Here is a 23,758-nt window from a genome sequence, read left to right as displayed (position 1 = left end):
AAAATAACAAACCTCAGTCTAACACAAACTGTATACATTTAGCTCATTTTTACCTCAGAGCAAGTTCAAACTAGACTAAAGGCCTTTGTAAATAGATCATAAGTTTAAAACTTAACAGTTATGCACAAGGTCAGAGTCATAGGTGTTTACCAAGATGACTAACACAAAGTACCCTAAGAAAAGCATGCCAATTCTTCACTTGCCAAGTCTGCTAATAAAGAGCTATGCTTCAAAGTTTGTCTCATTTGGGCACTATGGCCCTCCCTCTTACTCCTGAAACCTTGAAAATGTGTGTTGCCATGGTAAATGGCTCAGCTCCTTATCACCCCAGGAATGTGTTTTTGACCAATGAGAAGTAACTTGTAATTTTTTCTATTGCTTCAAGCCTCCCAAAAAGAATTGTTAGGCTAGATGAGAAAAAGCAGAAAGATGAGAACAGATAACTAGAGCTAAGAAATTATAGACAATTAGGCCAAGAAAAAGAGAAGAATAAAGAGAGAGAATAAAGAGACATACACAGAAAGCATGGTGTGAACTGATTTACTTTCAACCTCAGATACTTAGATTTTCCTCACTTATTGCAGAGTCCCTTTTGAACCCTAAAAGAAGGAATTAAGGCAGACCCTTAAAAACCTCTGTTAGTAATGGACCTCCGCTATCACTTTGCAGAGAACAACCCTTGGTCTCGATATCATTCTATGTCATTTGGGGTTTTCACGGGACTCCCTTAGCCAACAACTCAATTGAATCCAATCCACTCCCAACACTGGAAGCCTCACCTGGTTGACAAGAGATGGCCAGTTGAGACTCCATATTCCCAATTACTAGGAGTCCTCGTTAGGATAACCTTCATAGATTCCAGGAAGTCTCTACTGCACTGTTTCTACATCACCACCAAAATGCACCTCAATTCCAGCCATCTCTCCCCATACTTTCTCACTTCACGCCATCTTTTCCCCACCTGATCACCCCAACTCCTATGCCCATCTGCCCCCAGTCTTCAATAAAATCTGTTCTATTTCCCCTTCCCAGGGAGTTCCATGAGTCTCCCCTAGATCCGTCCTCTTTACCTAACCTCTCTGGGTTTATGGTTGTAGCTTGGCTATTACTTACTTAACAGTTACTATCCACTTATAAATGAATATATACCATATTGGTCTTTCAGGGTCTTGGTTATCTCCTTCAAAATGACCTGCAAATTTCAGGATATCATTTTTAACAGCTGAGTAATACTTCCCTGTGTAACCACATTTTATTTATCCATTCTTCTGTACAGGAAAATCCAGGTTAGTTACAGTTTCTGGATATTATGAATAAAATTACAACGAGCAGGACTTGTGGTAGAATGCAGCATCCTTTGGGTATGTGCCTAAGACTAGTATAGCTGGATCTTGAAATAGATCAGTTCCCACCTTTCTGAGGACTGCCATATTGATTTCATAGTAGCTGTACAAGTTTTCACTCCCACCAGCAATGGAGGAATAGTCCCTGTGCTCCACATCTTTGCCTTCATGAGCTGCCAATTATGTTATTATCTTAGCCATTCTGATGGTTGTAAGATGGAATCTCAAAGTAGTTTTCATTTGGGTTTCCCTTGAGGGCTAAGGATGTTGAACATTTCTTTAAGTGTTTCTCAGCTATTTCATTGAAAATTATCCATTTAGATCAGTACCACATTTTTAATTGGATTATTGGGTTTTTAAATATCTAGTTTCTTGAGTTCTTCATATATTTTGTATATTAGTCCTCTGTATATTTGTATATTAGTCTTATTTGTATATGAGTTGGTAAAGATCTTTTCCCATTCTGTAGAATTCCTTTGTCTGATTGACAGTGTCCTTTGCTTTACAGAAGTTTTTCAGTTTCATGAGGTCCCATTTATTAATCGTTGATCTTAGTGACTGTACTATCAGTGTTCTGTTCAGAAAGTCATCCCTTTGCCAATTCATTCAAGGCTATTCCGCACTTTCTCCTCTACCAGGTTCAGTGTATCTGGTTTTATGTTGACGTCTTTGATCCACTAGGATGTGAATTTTGTGCAGGATGGTAAGTATGGATCTATTTGCATTCTTCTGCATGCAGACATCCAGTTTGACCAGCATCATTTGTTAAAGATGTTCTCCTTTTCTTTTTCAAGTGTGTATTTCTGGCTTTTTTTTAAATCAAAAATCAAGGTGTCCATAAGTATGTGGATTTATGTCTTTGTATTCAGTTCAGTTCCACTGATCAACATGTCTGTTTTTACACCAATACCATGCAGTTTTTATTAGTATAGCTCTGTAAGACAACTTGAAGTCAGGAATGGTAAGACCTCGAGCAGTTCTTTAATTGTTCAGAATTGTTTTAGCTATCCTGGGTTGTTGCTTTTTTTTCCATATGAATTAGAGAATTGTCATTTCAAGGTCCATAGAGAATTGTGTTGGAATTTTGATGGGGATTACATTGTCTGTAGATTGCTTTGGTAGAATGGCTATTTTTACTATGTTGATCCTACCAATCCATGAGCATGGGAGATCTTTCCATCTTCTGATATCTTCTTCAATTTCTTTCTTCGAAGACTTGAAGTTTTTGTTATACAATTCTTTTATTTGCTTGATTTGAGTTATCCAAAGATATTTTGTGTTATTTGAGGCTATTGTGAAGGGTGTTGATTCCCTGATTTCTTTCTCAGTCCATTTGTTATTTGTATATAGGAGGGCTACTGATTTTTGTGAGTTAATTTTGTATCCAGCTACTTTGCTGAAAATGTTTATCAGCTACAGGAGTTCGCTGATAGTTTTGGGGTCACTTATATCATCCACAAATAATGATACTTTGACTTCTTCATTTTCAATTTGTATCCCCTTGATCTCCTTCAGTTGTCTTATTTTTCTAGCTAAGACTTCAAGTACTATATTGAGTAGATATGGAGGGAATGGACAACCTTTTCATATTCCTGATTTTAGTGAATTTTTTTTTTAGTTTCTCTCTGTTGAATTTGATGTTGGCTATCAGCTTACTGTATATTGCTTTTACTATGTTTAGGTATGTTCCTTGTATCCCTAATTTCCCCAGGATTTTTATCATGAAGACGTGTTGGATTTGGTCAAAGGTTTTTTTCTGCATCTAATGATACGATCATGTCATTTTTTCTTTCAATTTTCTTATACGATGAATTATTTACTGATTTTCATATATTGAATCATCCCTGCATCTCTGGGATAATGCCCTCTTGACCATGGTGGATGACCTTTCTAATGTGTTCTTGAATTCAGTTTGTGAGTGTTTTATTGAGTATTTTTGCATCTATGTTCATAAGGAAATTTGGTATGTAATTCTTTTTCTTTGTTGAATCTTCATGTGGTTTAGGTATCAGGGTGACTATGGCCTCATAAAATAAACTGGGCAGTGTGCCCACTGTTTCTCTTTTTGTAGAATAATTTGAGGAGTATTGGTGTTAACTCTTCTTTGAAATTCTGGTAGAATTCTGCGCTAAAATCTGGTCCTGGCTTTTGGGGGTTGGGAGATTGTTAATGACTGCTTCTATTTCACTAGGAGTTATAGTTCTATTAAAATTGCATATCTGATCCTGATTTAACTTTGGGAAGTGGTATCTATCAAGAAATTTGTCCTTGTCTTTAGATTTTTAAACTATGTCCTTATGATTCTCTGGATTTCATTGGTGTCTCTTGTTATATCCCGCTTTACATTTCTGGTTTGTTAATTTCAATATTCTCTGCTTTTGAGTTAGTTTGGATAAGGGTTTGTCCATCTTGTTGATTTTCTCAAAGAACCAACTCTTTGTTTCATTATTCTTTGTATTTTTCTCTTTGTTTCTATTTTATTAATTTCAACCCTCAATTTGATTTTTTTTTTTGTCACCTACCCCCTATGGGTGTGCTTACTTCTTTTTGCTCTACAGCTTTTGGGTGGGCTGTTAAGTTGCTAGTATAAGATCTCTCCTTTTTTGTTGGTTTTTTGTTTGTTTGTTGAGACAGGGTTTCTCTGTGTAGCTTGGGAGCCTTTCCTGGAACTCACTCTGTAGCCCAGGCTGGCCTTGAACTCACAGAGATCCACCTGCCTCTGCCTCTGGAGTACACTACCACCACCTGGCTCAGATCTCTCTTTTTTAAAAAATTAGGAATTGCATGGCCATGGCCTATGGCTCAAGCTTGTTTTTTTTTTTTTTTAATTTTTTTCTTTTCTTTTCTTTTACAATACCATTCAGTTCTACATATCAGCCATGGGTCCCCCTGTTCTCCCCCCTCTAACCCCCTCCCCTTCCCCCCAGCCCACCCACCCCCAATTTTTTTTTAATGTAGTCACTTAACTATGAACTTCCCTCTTAGCACTGCTTTCATTGTGTCCCATAAGTTTGGGTATATCGTGTATTCATTTTCATTGAATTCTAGAAATTCTTTAATGTCTTTATTTCTGTCTGAGAGTCAGGTTTCTTTACAGGTGTGGTTCCTGGTTGCTTGACCATGCTCTTGTAGATCACCCCACACCCATATATATATGGGCTATACTAACTGAACTAGATGAACTTCAAAAAAAAAAAAAAAAAAGACTTGAGGTTGGGAGGCAGTCATGGGGGGTGGCCCAAGAGGAATTATGTGGAAGAGTGAAAGGGTAAAAATGACCAAAATGTGTTGTGCATGTGTGAAATTCTCTGAGAAGAAATAAGATTACATGACAAGAAACACTGCATGGTCTATCTAAGGTCTTTGTAGCCAACAGGGTCACTTCCTCCCAGTTCTCATATAGTGATGCAGGGGAAACAAGGTAGCATTCTTGGTGACAACATGACAGATCAGCAGCAGTTGTCACCGTATATTGTCTCACCTTTGCCTCAGATGGGATACCTCAGAGGATGCTGTTGCTGCAGATCCAGAGACCACACTTCAGGATGTCACTGCTCTGAAAGACACACTGTTCGAGTATAGGCTGAATTAATCGTCAGCAGAATTTCCCAGTGGAACAAAATCAGAACCCAATCCTTCCTGGATCTGTCCTCTGGTACAATCCCGAGGAAGTTTGTCCTTTCACACCTGACTACCCTCTGAATGTTCTTATTTCTCCTATCTTTTTATAGTTACTGGTAAGTAGACTACCATGAAAAGGTAGTAGGAACTTTTAAAATTATTTTCTCTGGTAGTGGAACATTGTGACTGTCTACATTAATATTATACTTTTTATGAAAAGTAATATTTAGATATTACTAAATATAAACTAAATACAATATTCAGTTATATGGTCTTTAAACTTCCTCCAAATTCAAGGACATTATATACATTATGCAATGTGTTATTATTTGATATGCTTAATTTAAATACATCCCCCACCACACACACACACACACATGCACGTGCACGCGCGCGCAACACACACACACACACACACACACACACACACAGACATATTCCATTTCATTCATCTATACTCCACAATTTATTATGGCTTGACCTTGGACAATCTTTCAAACTCTTTGGTCAAATTTGCGTACTCAGTTTTCTCATGTGATAGTTTTGAGGACTGAAAGAGTAGACACACATATGCATGCACACACACACACACACACACACACACACACACACACACGGAGAGAGATCGAGAGAGAGAGAGAGAGAGAGAGAGAGAGAGAGAGAGAGAGAGAGAGAGAGAGAGAGAGAGAGAGAGAACCCAAATGCGGTCATCCTTGTATGTGCTTACAAAAAGATCAATGTAAATAGATACTTTTTCAATGAATAGTTGTCTGAGGAAAGAATTGATTTCTCTAAGTAACTAAATTCAATTAATAGAAGCTAACAGAACATAGATTAAGTATCTACAACAAGTTACTTCCTGCAACAATGAATTGGCCTGGGGATGGAGAGATGGTTCCATGGTTACTAGAACTGCCTGCTCTTTCAGAGGACCAGGATTCCATCCCCAGTACCTCTGCACAGACCAAAGCTGTCTGTAACACCAGTCCCAGGGAATCTGAGGGAAACAGAAATGCACATGGTGTGCAGACACATGAAAACAGAACAATCAGAATCATAAAATTAATTAATTAATTTAAAATGACTTGACTTAACTTACGAGAAGTAATGAAATCGGTGTCTGCTTAGGAAATAGCTTCTAACTATGTAGCATGTTTCTTGCTTTCATGCCTATTTTTCATCTTCAGAACCCATGGCTTTCTTCCAAAGCCATCCTATCACATCTGATCCCTAAATCCAGATTGATGTGATGCAAGCCCTGTTAGTTAGGCCACTATCCATGGCAGGTCAACTACTGTGCTGGCATGGCAATCTTGGACCTTGATCCAAAAAGTCAGCATTTAAATGCTTGCTATGAGATTGGGAGCTCATAGCATATTTATAGTCCTATCTTCTGTGGCATGGATTACACATGAAATAAATCTTTCAGATAACTATGAGAAGAAAGCAGCTAGCATGTGGTGAAAGTTGTAGATAGAAGAAATAAAGTCAACCCTGAGAGCTAAGCTCTTGACCTTGAGGATCCTGAGACCTGGCCATATTTGTGTTCTTGGATTTTATGATACATATCAGACCATAAATTAACATATAACATAAAATTTACTAGTGTTATTTTCTTCCACTTGTACCTAAGTGATTCTAAATAATAACATGTTCAATGAATTTAAGTGATTAACTACTGAAGGGTTATCATTCACTTAGTTGTAACTGCAGCTGTACTCAGAACCCTCTAAAGAGACTTCAGGTTTAGAAATGACAAATGAAAATTACAGACAACTTTTGTACTATTTATTTAGAATATAATAACTTTAAAAAATGTTCAGTTCTCAGAAAGAAAGGAAAACTCTGTGAAATTGCTGAAGGTCAAAGACTGAATCATAAAGCCCACCATTAATCTGGAGAGGAATTAATGAAGAGACAAGTTATCCCAGATATAGCCAAGCTCACCATATCAGCTCTGAGATCCTGACTCTGATGTAAGAAAAAAAAAAAAATATCAGCTTTTTTTTTTTTTTAAACTAAATCTCTATCATTGTATCTTATCAATAAAGACTAGGGAGCCAGATGCTGGGGGTGAAAACCTGCTAGCTCAGAGAGGCAGAGAAAGCACCCAGCTGCTTTCCCCTCTGCCATTGTCCCAGAAAGAGAGTTTACTCTTATGCCATCTCAAACAAAACTCCTCCAAGTGGATGATCCTCTCTTCTACTTCGTGTGTGTGTGTGTGTGTGTGTGTGTGTGTGTGTGTGTGTGTGTGTCCCCGTCCTCCTGACTTCCTTCCAGTCTCTATGGCTTCAGTTCCTGTCAACTGGTTGTTTGCTCCCCCTCTTGATCTATGGTTGATTTTATTTAATCCTGTTTACAATATTCAAGTAAAAGCTCTTGGATTAAAGATGTGTGCTAGGGCTGAGCCACACCATACTAGAAGCAGGTTTTTCCAATAAATAATGCAATCTCAGGGTTCACAGTGTGATCAAATATCCAGGAACAATAAGCCTTCAATGATTACTGCAGATTCAAGACCTATTCCATCACAAGGGAACAGGCAAAATACAACCAACAATTTCAATGAGAAAGAACGGGTGGAGGAGAGCAAGCCTAGAGGTGCAAGCATGTAATCTGTGCTACGCTCAAGGCTGAGATGAAAGAATGGAAAGTTCAAGTCCTTTTGAGTTTCAGAGTGAGTTCAAGGTCAACCTTGAACTTACTGAAACCCTTTATCAAAATATAAAGTTTTTTTAAAGGGGGCTGGAACTCAGAGAAATTGTGACAGTGTGCAGAAGACCAACCAGATCAAACCAGACAAAATCCCAGCATGAGGAAGGCGAAGTAGACAGTGGACACTAAGCCCCACCCCTAACCAAGAAGCTGTTTGTAATTGATACCTTCTGGGAAAGAGAACATCAGTTTTCTCTGACAAAAAATGAACTCCGTGTTTGTTTTGATTTGGTTAATGGGTTGTTTTTTGTTTGTTTGTTTGTTTGTTTGTTTGTTTGGATGTGGATTTGGGTTTTGGTTTGTGTCTGTATCTGTTTGGTTTTTGTTTGTTTGTTTGGTTGTTTTTTTGTTTGTTTGTTTGTTTGTTTGTTTGTTTGTTTGTTTTGAGAGAAAGAATATGAAATTGGGTGGGTCAGGAAGTGGGGAAATGAGAGAAATAAGAGAGGGGAAAAATATGACCAAAATATATTAAACAAAAAAGTGCTAAAAATAAATAAATGAGAGCTGAGCATGCAATTTAGTGGTAGAGTGCTTGTCTAATAAGCAGGAGCCCTTAGGTTCTGAATCTAATCCATCCTCCCACCCCATCTTGCAAAAGGCAAACAAGGAAAGGAATCGGGCAATAGCCCAGTTGGCAAAGAGCTTGTTACGTAAACATGTGACTCTGTGTTCAATTCCCAGAACTAAATTAAAAAGTCAGGTGTGTTGACACAAACTTATAATCCCAATGCTAGAGACAAGTAAAAAGGTGGATTCTTGGTGCTTCCTGGCCTGCCAGACTCATTTACTTAGCAAGTTCAGGGCTAGTGAGAGATCCTGTCTAAAAAGCCAAGGTGGATGGCACCTGAGAAATACCTGAGGCACACACACACACACACACACATACACACACACACACACACACACACACACACACACACACACACACACTTGTGTACCTGCATACATACATAGACAAAGGCAAAGATGCTTTTTGGATGTTTATGAGAAGTCTTAAGACCTTTTCCCTCTGTCTTTATTTAAAAAGACAAAGATGGGCCTCTAGATGTGGACAGGGATAAGGATGATCCATGGCCTGGCTTGGAGCTCTCAGAATGGTGATGCAGTTCCCTGTATGGGCCAAAGTCCAATGGCTGCTTCCTTTGCTTGCCTAGAGCACTGTTAGATACTGCCTGAACAGACCCTTCCTAGAACCAGTGAATCATAATCTGCACGTAATGGTTTCTATCTTATTCCCAAAGAAAAATTACCAAAAACAATCAGGAAGGCTAGCCATGAAGAACGTAGTTCTATTGAACACTGTGGTTGGTGGTGATACAGCTTTAGACTTTGGTTTTGGTTTGCAAGCCTAGTATATTGTAGGTGGCTAATAAATGATATCTATTAATATGTTTTTATTGGGGATAATGTTTCCAGTGGTACCATCGATTTCTGATATACAGGGGGCATTAATAAGTATGGTCACATCTCTCAAGGGTGAGGAGGGAAGCTTCTTGATCAACATTGTTTCAGAAGGGTTGAAAATACTACCAGTGATTGGCCTCATCTGAAATTCTAAGCTTCAGAAAAATTTCTGTAGCTAATTTTAGGCAAAATAATTCTATAGTCTGAAGATATATTAGAAACATACACATGTATACACACACACACACACACAGACACACACATGTACACACACACACACACACACACACTTGATACGCAGTATTTTCAAAACAAACTTTATGTAGACGACTTCAAACTCAATGAGGAAAAAGGTTATGGCTTTGTCTACCTCTAAGTCTCCTGTCATTATTACCCAGGCATTTTACCCAACAGCAGCTATGGAGGGAGGTTGGCACTGGTATCAACAACAATAGCTACAGTTCAATGTACCACGCAATATACTACAGCAGTCATTGTACCATCTCATTTATTCCGTGTTCACTGAAATCGTAAAATAATGAAAGCCCCACTTACATAATGCTCTCTGTCACAGACTACTCCAAGCACTTTACACAACTTCTTTTCTTTTTTTTTTTTCTACCTCCTCTCCTTCTGTCCCCTCCCCGCACAATCCACTCTTGTTCTGTTTCTGTTCGGAAAGGGACAGGCCTCCCATGGGTGGCAACAAAACATGGTATATGAAGTGGAGGTAGGACTAGGCTTCTCCCTTGTATTAAGGCTGGGCAAGACAATCTAGTATGAGGAATAGGTTCCCGGAAGCCAGGCAAAGCATTAAGGACAGGCCTTGTTTCCACCACTAGGAGTGCCACACAACTGCCACACATATGTAGAGGGCCTAGGTCTGTCCCATGCAGAGTCCAGAGTCTGTGAGCGCTGATGAGCCCAGGTTAGTTGTTTCTGTGGGTTCTCTTGTAAAGACCTTGAGCCCCCTGGCTCATAAAAATCTTTTCCCCATCTTCAACAGGATTCTCTGAGCTCTGCCCAGTGCTTGGCTGTGGATCTCTATATCTGTTTCTATCAGTCACTGGATGACGGATTTCTGATGACAGTTGGGGTAGTTACCAATCTGATTACAGGAGTGGGCCAATTCAGGCTTCCTGTCTACTACTGCTAGGAATCTTAGCTGGGGTCATCTCTATGGATTCCTGCGAGTTTCCCTTGCATCAGGTTTCTACCTGACCCCAAAATGCACCATCATCAAAAAGTCTCTTTCCTTACTTTTCCCCTCCACCCACTCTCCAACCCAACCCCTCATGTTCCTGTCCCCACTGGCCCCCAGCCTACCCAGGAGATCGCTTCTATTTCCTCTCCCCAGGGAAATCCATGCATCCCCATCCTCCTTTGGGCCCTCCTTGTTGCCTAGCCTCCCTAAGACTGTGAATTGTATTATGGTCATTCTTTACAGCTAATATACACTTATGAGTGAGTACATACCATATTTGTCTTCCTCAGTCCTCACTCAGGATGATTTTTTTCTAGTTCCATCCATTTGCCTTCAAATTTCCTGATGTTGTTTTTAACAGGTGGTAATAACCCATTGTGTAAATGTACTACACTTTTTTTATCCATTCCTTGGTTGAAGGGCATCAAGGTTGTTTCCAGGTTCTGACTATTATGGATAATGATGCTATCAACATAGTTGAGCAAGTGTCTATTGAGGACTATTGGGGTCCAGCCTCTGATAGTCTTCCCAGGGGTCCAGAAGAGACGTTATCTGTGGCGAGAAATAATCTAAGGAAATGAACCTAAGTACACCAAGCTCTTTAGTCCACTCACTTTATTCTTCTAAGACAAAATTCTATCTACACAGCTTCAATTCTGTTCTCATACTTAGCTCCTCTCTGTCCCTTTTCCTCCTGTCCTCTCACAGTTCTAAGTTCTTTCCATCTCATTCTCATCTTCATCTTGGTTCCTCTCTCCACCATCATTCCTCTTCTTCCTCTTTCTGTGACCTGTCTAAATACACCTACAATCAGCAATCCTCTGACTCTGCCACTGTCTGGTCAGGTGGGGCAAGTATACTCAACTGCTAGGTAATCTGCATCATAGTTTGACTGCACCTGGTATGTAAAAACCCTTTTGTTCTGAGTAAAATGTTTGAGAGGAAGTCTAGAGGTGCCACTTGGGCTGTGAGAGAAAGGGGAGTCTGAGCTTAATTTACACAGGAAACAAAGCTATGTACTTAACATCTGCCTGGCCTAGGCTCTGTCTCCATATGGATATTTACCTTAATTCAGGACACTAGCAGGTGGTCTGGAATGCTTATACTGTCTGCTGTTTCCTTGAATGTTTGATAGGTATCTCAGAAAAATGCTTTTATCTGGAACTGGCCCTGGCCTTGGGTGCTTGCTAAAGGAAATAATTACAGAAAGCAGACATCTGATGATTCTAATGATAAAAGGAAGAAACAAAAGGCCTGGAAGCAGGAACCCTTGCCTGTGTGACTGTTATCCAAATACCTTAATTGTATATGCCCAAAGAATGATCAATCCACACTGTTTAGGAGTCCTTAGGAAAAAAGAATCAACTGGGGAAGCTATGAAATTTATAGAAGAAAATAGCTGATATATTCAAAAGCCAAAATAACACCAATACTCCTTTGAGCCTTGGCTTCATCTGGAAAAATCCTTGACTTTTCCAGGTAATAGCTTTGCCATAGTCAGCTGAATTCCTACTTCATATTTCTGTGATCCATAGCAAGGGTCCTTGTGGAATGATTGAGTATCCTTTGAGTATATGACCAAGAGTGGTATAGCTGGTCTTGAGGTCGATTTTTGAGAAACCTCCATATTGATTTCCAAAATGGCTGTACCAGTTTGCACTCCCACCAGCAGTGGAGGAGTGTTCCCCTTGCTCCATATCCTCTCCAGCATAAGCTGTCATTGGTGTTTTTGATCTCAGACATTCTGTCTGGTATAAGATGGAAGCTGAGAGTCATTTTGATTTGCATTTCTCTGATGGCTAAGGATGTTGAACAATTCTTTAACTGTATTTCAGCCATTTGGGATTCTTCTGTTGAGGATTCTCTGTTTAGATCTGTACCACATTTATTAAATTAGATTATTTGTTTTTTTTTGATGTCTAGTTTCTTGAGTTCTTTATATATTTTGGAAATCAGCCCTCTATATGATGTGGAATTGGTAAAGATCTTTTCCTATTCTGTAGACTGTTGTATTGCCTTATTGAAAGTGTCCTTTGCAGCAGATTTTCAGTTTCATGAGATCCCATTTATTAAGTGTTGATCTCAGTGTCTGCTACTGGTGTTCTATTTAGGGAAATTTCCTCCTATGCCAATGTATTCAAGTCTATTCTTGATTTTCTCTTCTATCAGGTTCAGTGTATCTGAATTTATGTTGAGGTGTTTGATCCACTTGGACTTGAGTTTTGTGCATGGTAACAGATACAGATCTATTTGCATTCTACATGCCTATATCCAGTTTTCCATAAACACTTGTAAGATGTTTTCTTTTTTCCGTTGTATAATTTTGGCTTCTTTGTCAAAAATCAGGCATCCATAGGTGTGTGAACTTATGTCAGGGTCTTTGATTCCATCCCATTGATCTACTTGTCTGTTTTTATGCCAATACTATGCTGTTTTTATTACTATAGCTCTGTATTGGACCTTGAAATTGGTGATGGTGATAACTCCAGGAAGTTTCTTTATTGTACAGGATTGTTTTATCGACCATAGTGTTATTGTTTTTCCACGTGAAGTTGAGTATTGTTCTTACAAGGTCTGTGAATAATTGTGTTGGAATTTTGATAGGGATTTCATTGAATCTGTAGATTGCTTTTAGTAAGATTGATACTTTTACTATGTTTATTCTGCTGATTCATGAGCATGGAAGATCTTTCCATCTTCTGATATCTTCTTCAATCTCTTTTTTCAAAGACTTGAAGCTATTGTCATATAGGTCTTTCACTTGCTTGGTTAGAACTACCACAAAATATTTTATATTATTTGTGGCTATTATGAAGGGTGTTATTTCCCCAATTTCTTTCTTAGCTGGTTTATCATTTGTATATAGGAGGGCTACTGATTCTCATAAGTTAGTTTTGTATCCAGCCTCTTCAGTGAAAGCATTTATCATTTGTAGGAGTTCCCTGGTAGAATTTTTGGGTTCAGTTATGTATAATACTATATCACCTTTGAATAATGATACTTTGACTTCTTCCTTTCCAAATTATATCCCATTGATCTCCTTTTGTTGTCTTATCACTCTAGCTAGAACTTTGATTACTATATTGAATAGATATGGAAAGAGTAGACAGCCTTGTCTTGTTCCTGATTTTAGTGGAATTGCTTTTAGTTTCTCTCCATTTAAATTGATGTTGGCTGTCAGCTTGCAGTATATTGCCTTTATCATGTTTAGGTATGTTCCTTGTATCCCTGATCTCTCCAAGACTTTTATCATGAAGGGATGTTGAATTTTGTTTATCTATCTTGCTGATTTTCTTAAACAATCAACTCTTTGTTTCATTGTTTCATTGATTCTTTTCATTGTTCTCTTTACAGCCTTCAGTTTGATTATTTTCTGTCATCTACTCCTCTTGGGTGTGTTTGCTTTTTTTTTGGTTTAGAGCTTTCAGGTGTGCAGTTAAGTTGCTAGTGTGAGATTTCTCCAAATTCTTTATGAAGACACTTAGTACTATGAAGATTCCTCTTAGCACTGCTTTCACTGTGTCCCATAAGTTCAGGTTATGTTGTGCACTCATTTTCATTGAATTTTAGGAAGTCTTTAATTTCCTTCTTTATTTCTTCCTTTACCCAGAGGTGATTCAGTTGAGCATTATTCAGTTTCCACAAGATTATAGGCTTTTGGCAGTTTGTGTTGTTTAACTCCAACTTTAACCCATGGTGATCTAATAAGCTACAGGAGGCTATTCCAATTTTTTTTTTTTTTTTTTTTTTTGTATCTCTTGAGATTTCCTTTGTGATTGAGTATATGGTCAGTTTTAGAGAACTTACCATGGGGTGCTGAGAAGAAGGTATATTCTTTTGTGTTTGGGTGAAATGTTCTGTAGATTTCTATTAAGTCCATTTTATTCATAACATCTGTTAGTTCCCTTATTTCTCTGTTTAGTTTCTGTCTGGCAGACCTGTCCATTGGTAAAAGTGGGATATTGAAGTCTCCCACTATTAATGTGTAGGGTTCAATGTGTGATTTAATCTTTAGTAATGTCTCTTTTACAAATGTGGGTGCCCTTGTATTTGAGGCATAGATGCTCAGAACTGAGACTTCATCCTGATGGATTCTTCCTTTGATGAATATGAAATGTCCTTCTCCATCTCTTTCGATTAACTTTAGTTTGAAGTCTATTTTGTTAGATATTAAGATAGCTAAACCAGCTTGCTTCTTAGGTCCACTTGATTGGAAAATCTTTTCCCAACCCCTTACTCTGGGGTAATGTCTGCCTCTGAAGTTGAGGTATATTTCTTGTATATAGCAGAAGGATGGAGCCTGTTTTCATATTATTTTGTTAGTCAGTGTCTTTTTATTAGTGAACTTAACCCATTGATATTTAGAGATATTAATGACCAGTGATTGTTAATTCCTATTATTTTTGGTGGCAGTGGTTGTGGTGTGTGTGTGTGTGTGTCCCTTCTTTGGGCTTTGCTAGTGTGAGATTATCTATTGCCTTTTGTGTTTTTGTGGATGCAGCTAACTTCCTTGGATTGGAGTTTTCCTTCTAGTACCTTCCGTAGAGGTGAATTTGTGAATAGGTGTTGTTTAAATTTGGTTTTGTCATGAAATATTTTGTTTTCTCTGTCTATAGTGATTGAAAGTTTTGATGGGTATAGTAATCTTGGCTGGCTTCTGTGGTCTCTTAGTGTCTGCATGATGTCTATCCAGGTCCTTCTGGCTTTTAGAGTTTTCATTGAGAAGTTGAGTGTTATTCTGATGGGTCTGCCCTTATATGTTACTTGTTTTTTTGTTTTTTTGTTTTGTTTTGTTTTGTTTTTCCTCTGCAGCTCTTAGTATTCTTTCTTTATTCTGTACGCTTAATGTTTTGATTATTATGTAGTGAGGAAGCTTTTTATTTTGGTCCAGTTTATTTGGTGTTCTGTAAGCTTCTTGTACCTTTATAGACATGTCATTCTTGAGGTTAGGAAAGTTTTCTTCTATGATTTTGTTGAATATATTTTCTGTGCCTTTGAGCTGGGATTCTTCTTCTTTTATTCCTATTATTCTTATGTTTGGTCTTTTCATGGTGTCCCAGATTTTCTGGATGTTTTGTGTTAGGAATCTTTTAGATTTAACATTTTCTTTGACCAATGAATCTATTTTGTCTATTGTATCTTCAATGCCTAAGATTCTCTCTTTCATCTTTTGTATTCTGTTGGTGATGATTGCATCTGTAGTTCCTGATAGCTTACTCAGATTTTCTATTTCTAGAATTCCCTTGGTTTGTGTTTTCTTTATTGCTTCTATTTCAATTTTCAGATCTTGAACCATTTCCTTCACCTGCCTGATTGTTTTTTCTTAGTTTTCTTGGTACTCATTAAGGGATCTATTGATTTCTGCCAATCTTTTGTCTGTCTTTTCCTTGATTTCTTTAAGGGAGGTTTTTTGTTTTTTTTTTTTTTTAATTTCCTCTTTAAGGACCTCTATTATCTTCATAAAGTTATTTTTAAGGTTATTTTCTTGTACTTCAGTTGTGTTTCAATGTTCAGGTCTTGCTATCATAGGATCGCTGGGTCCCAGTGGTGCCACATTGCCCTTTCTGTTATTGATTGTATTCTTACACTGGTGTTTAGGCATCTGGATTTGGGATAATTATAGTTCTAGGTGTTGATTCTTGTGTTTGTCTTTGTTAGATGGGTGTTTTTTCCTTTGTTGTCTGTTTCTTCTCTTGTCTTTTGGCCAAAATGGCTAAGGGTTCTGGTGACTGGCAAGTCTTCAGGTCCAGTGGGGTGTCTCTGCTGATGTTTGTGGGGCCTTAGGTGCCAAGATTCAGCCTAGCCTCCTGTAAAGTCAAAGTCTGGATCTATAGAATCTGCTCTTCTTCCAATTGGTATGGGCTGTACCTGGGCCTATGTAATCTACTGGGGTTGCAGGGAAGGGCTGGTGGGAACTTCAGCAGAGCAGTGATATTCCACTAGAGTTGGGGGCAGAGCCCAGTGGTCTTGCTGGTGCTGAGATGGGAGGGGGAGGGGCACAGAATGTGCCCTGGGGCTTAAGGTATGGAGATTGGGGCAGCTCAGCTAGGAGGCCAGTCAGTCACTCGCCTGTTCTTCTGACTGGTATGGGCTGTACCTATGCCTATGGGGCCCACTGGAGTTGCATACATTGTTTCTTAATTCTCTTTTTCCTTTTTCATTCTTTCTTTCTTGTTTTGAATGTCTAGTAGCACCTGAATTGTAACAAGTGACTCTATAACTACGTGAAGAACTCCTAACCATGGGCTCTTGTTTCTCAAGGGTTACCTTTTCGTCTGCACCACACTTACCCAGTTATGACCCACAAAGCCCCAAATCCATCAGACTCAAACCCTGTGTTCTGAGTTTCAGATGATAAAGATGAACTTGTTTAAAGCAACAGTCCAAACAACTATCTCACAAAGTCACCATAAAGTCTTTGGGTTTAGGCCAAACTAAATATATACAAAGTCTATTGGCTCTGTAGTAAAAGTATATTTCTGATAACAAAAAGAATCAAAATAATCCACCTGTTCTGAACGTTTCCTCCACCCCCCCACAGAGGATTATAGTCTGACAGGAGGAGGACTGGGACTGTAGCTCAGTGGCACAGCACAGTCCTAGCCAGCATGTATAAGGCCCTGGGTTTAATGCCCAGCACCATTAAAAAGTGAAATGTCTTTATGTTCACTGATAAATTTAATAGCCTATTTTTACCATGAGTGTGTCCACATTATTTACTGAAATATTTGAAATAAAAGGAGACCTTGATCCAGAAAACCATGTCTACCACATTGTGGAGGTATTGTGTTCCCCAAAATATTGTGCACCCTAATAAATTTATCTGGAGTCAGAGAACAGACAGCCACTAGATACAGAGGCTAGAAAATGGTGGCACTCACACCTTTAATCCTAGCATTCCAGAGACAGAAATCCCTCAATCTCTGTGGGTTCACGGCCACATTGGAAACAATCAGGCATGGTGACACACACCTTTAATCCCAGAAAGCGAGACTTTAATCCCAGGGAGTTATGGTAGAAAGGAAAGATATATAAGGTGTGAAGACCAGAAACAAGAAGCATTTGGCTGGTTAAGCTTCCAGGCTTCTAGCAGCACAGTTCAGCTGAGGGCCATTCGGATATGAGGACACAGAGGCTTCCAGTCTGAGGAAACAAGATCAGCTGAGAAGTTGGCCAGAACTGTTAAGATTCCTGCTACACCATATAAAGGAAATGAGAGACAATGACAATCATTTCTACTTCTGTCTGTCAAGATTAACCACAGAGATGGGGCCCAACAGATGGCCTGATGGGTATAGACATTTTTTTTTTTTTAACCAAGCTTGACCATATGATTCAATCCCAGGAATCCACATGGTGGAGAAGAGAATTGACTCTCTCAAGTTGTCCTTTGGCCTCCACACTCATGTAGAAGCACACACACACACACACACACACACACACACACACACACATAATAGAGAAGTAAAAGATTAACCACAGAGGCAAATTAGAGTGATATCACCATGGAAACATATATATGGTACATTAGCCTTTGGAGATATTGCTGTATCCATGCTTTTGCACAGGTCATATGCAAATACCACAGTATTTAACAGAAGGGCCTTGCATAGCTATGGGTTGGATGTCCACAGAGATCCTGGAACCAATGACCTAGGTGGGTGGAGAAAAACCACATACCTAAGGCTATGGAAAGCACATGCACCATAAAGGGTGAACATCACCAAAATGGTGAATTCCTTAGACTGATCAAACAATAACCACAGCAGAATGCTAAAGCTTCTAGAATGAGAGCAGGCTCTGAGAGTGGTAATGGAAAGCCTGATTTGATAGCATTTAGGGGAAATGGTCCCCCTGAGTAGCAAAGGGACACCTGCTCCTTATTCTGTGTTGTGATCCAGATGACGTCCGTGAGAAAGACTTTGGACATTCACTCCCACTTCAGCATGTCGGCCCAAGCGATCACTAGTTTAAGCCTTGCCCAGGAAGAAAGAGTAGAAGCAGAGGTGGCTGACGCTGAGGGAGGGTCATCCCTGGTGGGAGCACCCAACCCTTCCAGCAGCAGCGAGAAAAATAGGTGACCAGCTTCTCTGCATTGGGGAAGTTGACCCTGCCCTTGAACTTCACCAGGGCTCCTCAGAACTTCTCGAGCTCCTCCTGATCTGCTAGCCTGCTGCTGGTCTCCGCAGTGATCAGAGCCTTGACTGTCCTTTGACAAATCTGGCAAAGTTGTCTTTGTTATCAAAGAGTGGCAAGGTGTCCAGCTGGTTCTGCTCCAGCCAGTTCTAGGGCTTTTTGATTTCCTCCAGTGTTGCACCACCTGCCATGGGAGAATAAACCTGGGACCCAGGAGCTTGAAGCAGAATCCAAAATGGAACAACCGTGCTCTGGAATCCAGCACTGCATCCAGAGCACCCACGAGGCGACCTTGAATATGCTTGCGGCACTTAAAGGGAGCTCTTGAAAGAGTTCAAAAATACCCTTCAAAATATATTCTGTTGGATTCTGTACTGAGGAAAAGTTCAAAGCACTAGAAAAACGGCAAACTACCAGGCTAAGTCTCCTTGCACAAGACTGATTCTCCAAAGACTCTGCGGGTGGTGATCCTCAGAGGATCAAGTCTTATCTCAGGAGAGATTCCACCGAGAGCAGACAGACCATCTTACAAGCCCTCCTGCCCATTCAGCTTCCTCCACAGCCATGCCATCCGAGGAGATCTGCTTCACTTCTTGCCCATGTTGCCTGTGTAGGAAAGAGGGCTGACTCCAGAAGCTCCTGCCTTTCTGTTGATGGAAATGCCTCAGGATTGCTGTAGATCAGACCTGAACACCATTCTCCAGACCAACAAGCTTCACCACGATTCACTGTGAGGCACCTATGCTGGTTATCTGGCTCCCAGGGGGAAAGGAGGAGGTTGCTGAAGTCCTGCTTCATAGCTCACCCTCTACACCAAAACGGTGAATTCCTTAGACCAATCAAACAATGCCCAAAGCAGAACGCTAAAGCTTCTAGACCCAGAGCAGGCTCTGAGAACGGTAATGGAAAACCTGATTTGATAGCATTTAGGGGAAAACAGAAGCGAGGCATCAATTCGCCTTTTTCTTAAAAAGAAAATTAATCACATCTATGGATATGGAGTAGGGGAATAGTGTGTGTGTGTGTGGATGTGTGTGTGTGTCTGTGTGTGTGTGTGTGTGTATGTGTGTGTGTGTGTGGTGTGTGTGTGTGTGTGTGTGTGTGTGTGTGTATGTGTGTATGTGTGTGGTGTGTGTGTGTGTGTGTGTGTGTGTGTGTGTGTGTGTGTGTGTAAGTCAAACAGCAGCTTCCAGGAGTCAGTTCTCCCTTTCCCCCAGCAGGGTTCTGGGGGCTGGACTCAGAGACTGCCTACTGAGCAGTCTCACTGGCCCCAAAACAGGTTTGTTTTCACCCGGGGTCCTTTCACATGTGAGATAAACATGAAAGCCACTATACTACAGAAAACTGATACTTTTCAGATCTTGGACGATCCTAGGAGGGCAGATGATTTGCTGAAACTGAAAACATGAAGTGGCTGGTCGAGTATCAGGACTGCCATTGAGAGCTCTTGCTGGGCATATGGAGTGAAGTATGAAGACACGTTTTACGAGGACTTAGAAAGATGCCTCTCTTAGTTTGCTTTTTGTTGCTGTGATAAAACACTGACCTAAAACAACTTGGGGCAGAAAGGACTTACTTGGCTTACAAGGTATGTACAGTCCATCATCAAGGGAACACAGGGTAGGAACTCAAGGCAGGAACCTGAGCTAGACACTGAAGCAGAGACCGTGACTTAGGGCTCGCTCTCCTGACTAATGTTCAGTTTGCTTTCTCGTACACGCCAGGTCCACCTGCATGGGGGTGCCACCATCCCCAATAGAGTAGACTCTCTCATGTCAATTATGAATCAAGAAAATGCCCCCCGGACATGCCCACAGGCCAATCTAATGGGGACCCTCCTTCGAGGTGAGTCTAGTTTGTGGTAAGTTGACCTGAACCAAACAGAATAATGCTTACCAGAAAGAATGGATGAATATAGATCATTCTCTAAGACTTCTCCAACCAAACTATTCCTAAAAACCTAGGTCATTATATAGTTTTCCTGGAGAACAGAGTATTATATAGTAGAGAAAACTCACAGGGACTCAGGCTTATTTGTGGGAGCTCCTGGGCAAGAATTCACAGTCTTATTAGACAGCCCTAAATGAATGTGTTTTCTTTCCCTACCTAAACCGAACTCCTAGCTTGACATGGATCCTCTCCAGCCTAGCCACAGAACTAGTCCCAGAATATAGGCATCGGCCATGCAGCCCCTTTAGAAACCAACAGCTCCATGATGAGCCTGCCCTAACTGGAATAAATCTGCCCTAGGAGCAGAGCTTACCCACCACAGACTGCCCTGGACTGGCTGAGTCTTCATTAAACCTGCTCTATGCTCTCTTCATATACAATTTAAATGTTAACAAATGGGCTTCCATGGCACAGTCAGATTCACTGAGCCATAGCTTCAAGTCTATGTCTGACTAGAATGATTTCAGATGACAAAGTCAAGGCAGCAGGGTCGGAGTCTGGTGCAGTGTGTGACTGTCACTGATGGAGCAGATGGCTCTGCTTTTCCTCCCACGACAGCAGTCACACTAATATAGCACAGAGTGCTTTATTGCTTTTCTCAAGCACACTTGCTTGACTTCTCAGAGAAGAGAGGATTTATGGGTGTCTGGGAGCCCCTGTGCCCCAGGACCCTCCCTATCATCACTCAGCGGGTGTCAACCCTCGGAAACCAACAGGACACCTGCTCAGGTAATGGGTACTCAGCTGGTAGGCTTCAAAAACCTCTCCATGAACTGTGAAACCTCATTGTGGTCCTGTGAAGTGGCAAACTATCTCACAACCACAAGGGATGGAGGAGAGAAACGAATTCAGACAGTGTTTTGATGTGAGAAAAAATTCAAATATCAAAACCCAGAGTGGTTTCACACACTGCATGCAAGTATGCAAAGGTATCTATGAAACTGGAACTAATTGAATCCCTAATGGGAACATCTAGGTACAAGAAATGGAATTACATTATGTACTAGTGTATGGGAGAAAAAAGCTTTTTAAATTGTTGTGTACCTTTTCTTTTTTATCAATTTAATGATAGCATTTAAGAGTTTGAACATCAGAGAACCATATTATCCATGATAGCTTTTGTAAAGGAAGGAAGTTAATAGCCAATAGTTATATATGAGATGTTAAGGGATGTACCTACAATAGTACAATTAGCCTTCACGACAAAATTACAAGGTGGATGGCTCTCTCCTTTTTTCTTCCTCACATAACACAATGAAAATTGCCAGCAGATGACAACAATAAATCAAGCTAGGTCCCAGGTCTTAACTCCTTTTTCAGCAATAGGATTGCACACCTTTGTCCTTTTCATGAGAAAACGCAATCCTCCTTTGGCTCTGAGCTCACCTAGATGGCATGTTTGGGCGCCTGGGATATTAGCAGCTGGGAAGCCAACAGAGGTTTGGAAGGTGTTTTTCCAGGTAGACCTACAATCTCGCTCCTCTGCCTTCACCAGTCTAGTCTTCTGGTCAAAAAAAAAAAAAAAAAAAAAAAAAAGACACTTGAATTAGATCTACCCCCTCTGAGTCAAAAGTAGCTAATTCTATTCCCACCCCACCCCACCCCCACATTCACCCAGTCTCATGAGCTAAACAAATCCTTACAGTGTCTGGGGAGCTAACTTTTTGTTTTTAATTGACACGTAGTTAACTAGTTTACTGGGCACCATGCCATGTTTCATCTACAAAGCTATTGTGTAAGGAGAAAATCACGGTAATTGACAAATCAACTCAAATATTTATCATGTCTTTGTGAAAGAATACACAAATCCTTCTCTTCTAGCTGTTTTGAAACTACAGTGTGTAATTGCTGACTGGAGTCCTCCTACCCTACCAGGTAACAGAACTTCAGAGCTTAGTCCTTCTACTTGACTGTGACTTTGTTCTCAGTGGGGAACCTCCCCCATCGCCCCCCCCCTCCAAGCATGGCAATCACTCTCTACCCACTATATCTTGGGTTTCTAATGCTAAGATAAAACAACATGATCAAAAGCAAGCTAGGGAACAAAGGGTTTCTTCTGCTCACACTTCTAAATCACAGTCCATCATTGAGGGATGTCAAAGCAGGCAATCAAGCAGGACAGGAACCTGAGGCAGGAACTGACATAGAGACCATGAAGGAAGTTGCTTACTTGCTTGTTCCCCTCAGCTTGCCCAGCTTGCTTTCTTAGACAGTTCAGGACCAGGGTGGCACTGTTTCCAATGGGCTGGGTTGCTGTGGGATGTTCTGTATGTTAAATGTGTTGCTCTGATTGGTTAATAAATAAACACTGATTGGTCAGTAGCCAGGCAGGAAGTATAGGTGGAACAAGGAGAAAAGAGAATTCTGGGAACAGGAAGGCTGAGTTAAAAGTCGCAAGCCAGACGCAGAGGAAGTAAGATGTAAAATTACTGGTAAGCCACAAGAACTTATAGATTAATAGAAATGAGTTAATTTAAGATATAAGAACTAGATAGCAAGAAGCCTGCCATGGCCATACAGTTTATAAGTAATGTAAGTCTCTGTATGTTTACTTGGTTGGGTCTGAGTGGCTTCAGGACTGGTGGGTGAGAGAGATTTGTCCTGACCGTGGGCCAGGCAGGACTGGAGAAAACTTCAGCTACACTGGGTCCCTCTCACATCAATCACTAATCAAGATAATTCCTCCACAGACTTACCTATAGGCCAATCTTACAGAGCAGCGGTTCTCAACCTTTCCTAATGCTGCGACCCTTTAATACAGTTCCTCATGTAGTGGTGACCCCAACTATAAAATTATTTTCATTGCTACCACCTAACTAGAATTTTGCTGTTATGAATCTTCTAATGGTCTCAGGTGACCCCTGTGGAAGGGTCATTCAACACCCAAGGTCAAGACCCACAGGTTGAAAACTATTGTTATAGAAAGCATTTTCTTAACTTATGTTCTCTCTCTCCAGATGTTCTAGCTATGTCAATGTTGAGTTGAAAAAAAAAAAAAAACCCTATCAAGCATGCCCCGTTTTTATGAGATCAACTAAATACCCATGGAAACTCTAATGTTATGCCATTGAAATTTTGTGATTGCCTGTTACCATCATTATGAACAACATCAATGGAACATTAAGTCAGAATTTAAACCCAGACCCAGAATAAAACCCATAGTCATATTTTTTTTCCTGAGCCATACTTCCACAGAACCTAAAACTTTCCCATTCACACTTGAAACAAATTTTCCCTGGCAGTGTGGACAGGTCCTGAGTATCAGGACTAGAGTGGGCAACTGGTGGGTCCTAGTCATGCAACTGGCTGGGTTCTGGTCAGTCTCAAGGAAAGGATGGGTCTGGATCCCTCAGCCATGATTGCTTGAGAGTCCCTCGGAGGGAGT

This window comes from Peromyscus leucopus, chromosome 1 (assembly GCF_004664715.2).
Source record: "Peromyscus leucopus breed LL Stock chromosome 1, UCI_PerLeu_2.1, whole genome shotgun sequence".
Lineage (NCBI taxonomy): Eukaryota > Metazoa > Chordata > Mammalia > Rodentia > Cricetidae > Peromyscus > Peromyscus leucopus.
The sequence above is the reverse complement of the archived record's forward strand: the minus strand, read 5'-3'. Positions refer to the sequence as shown.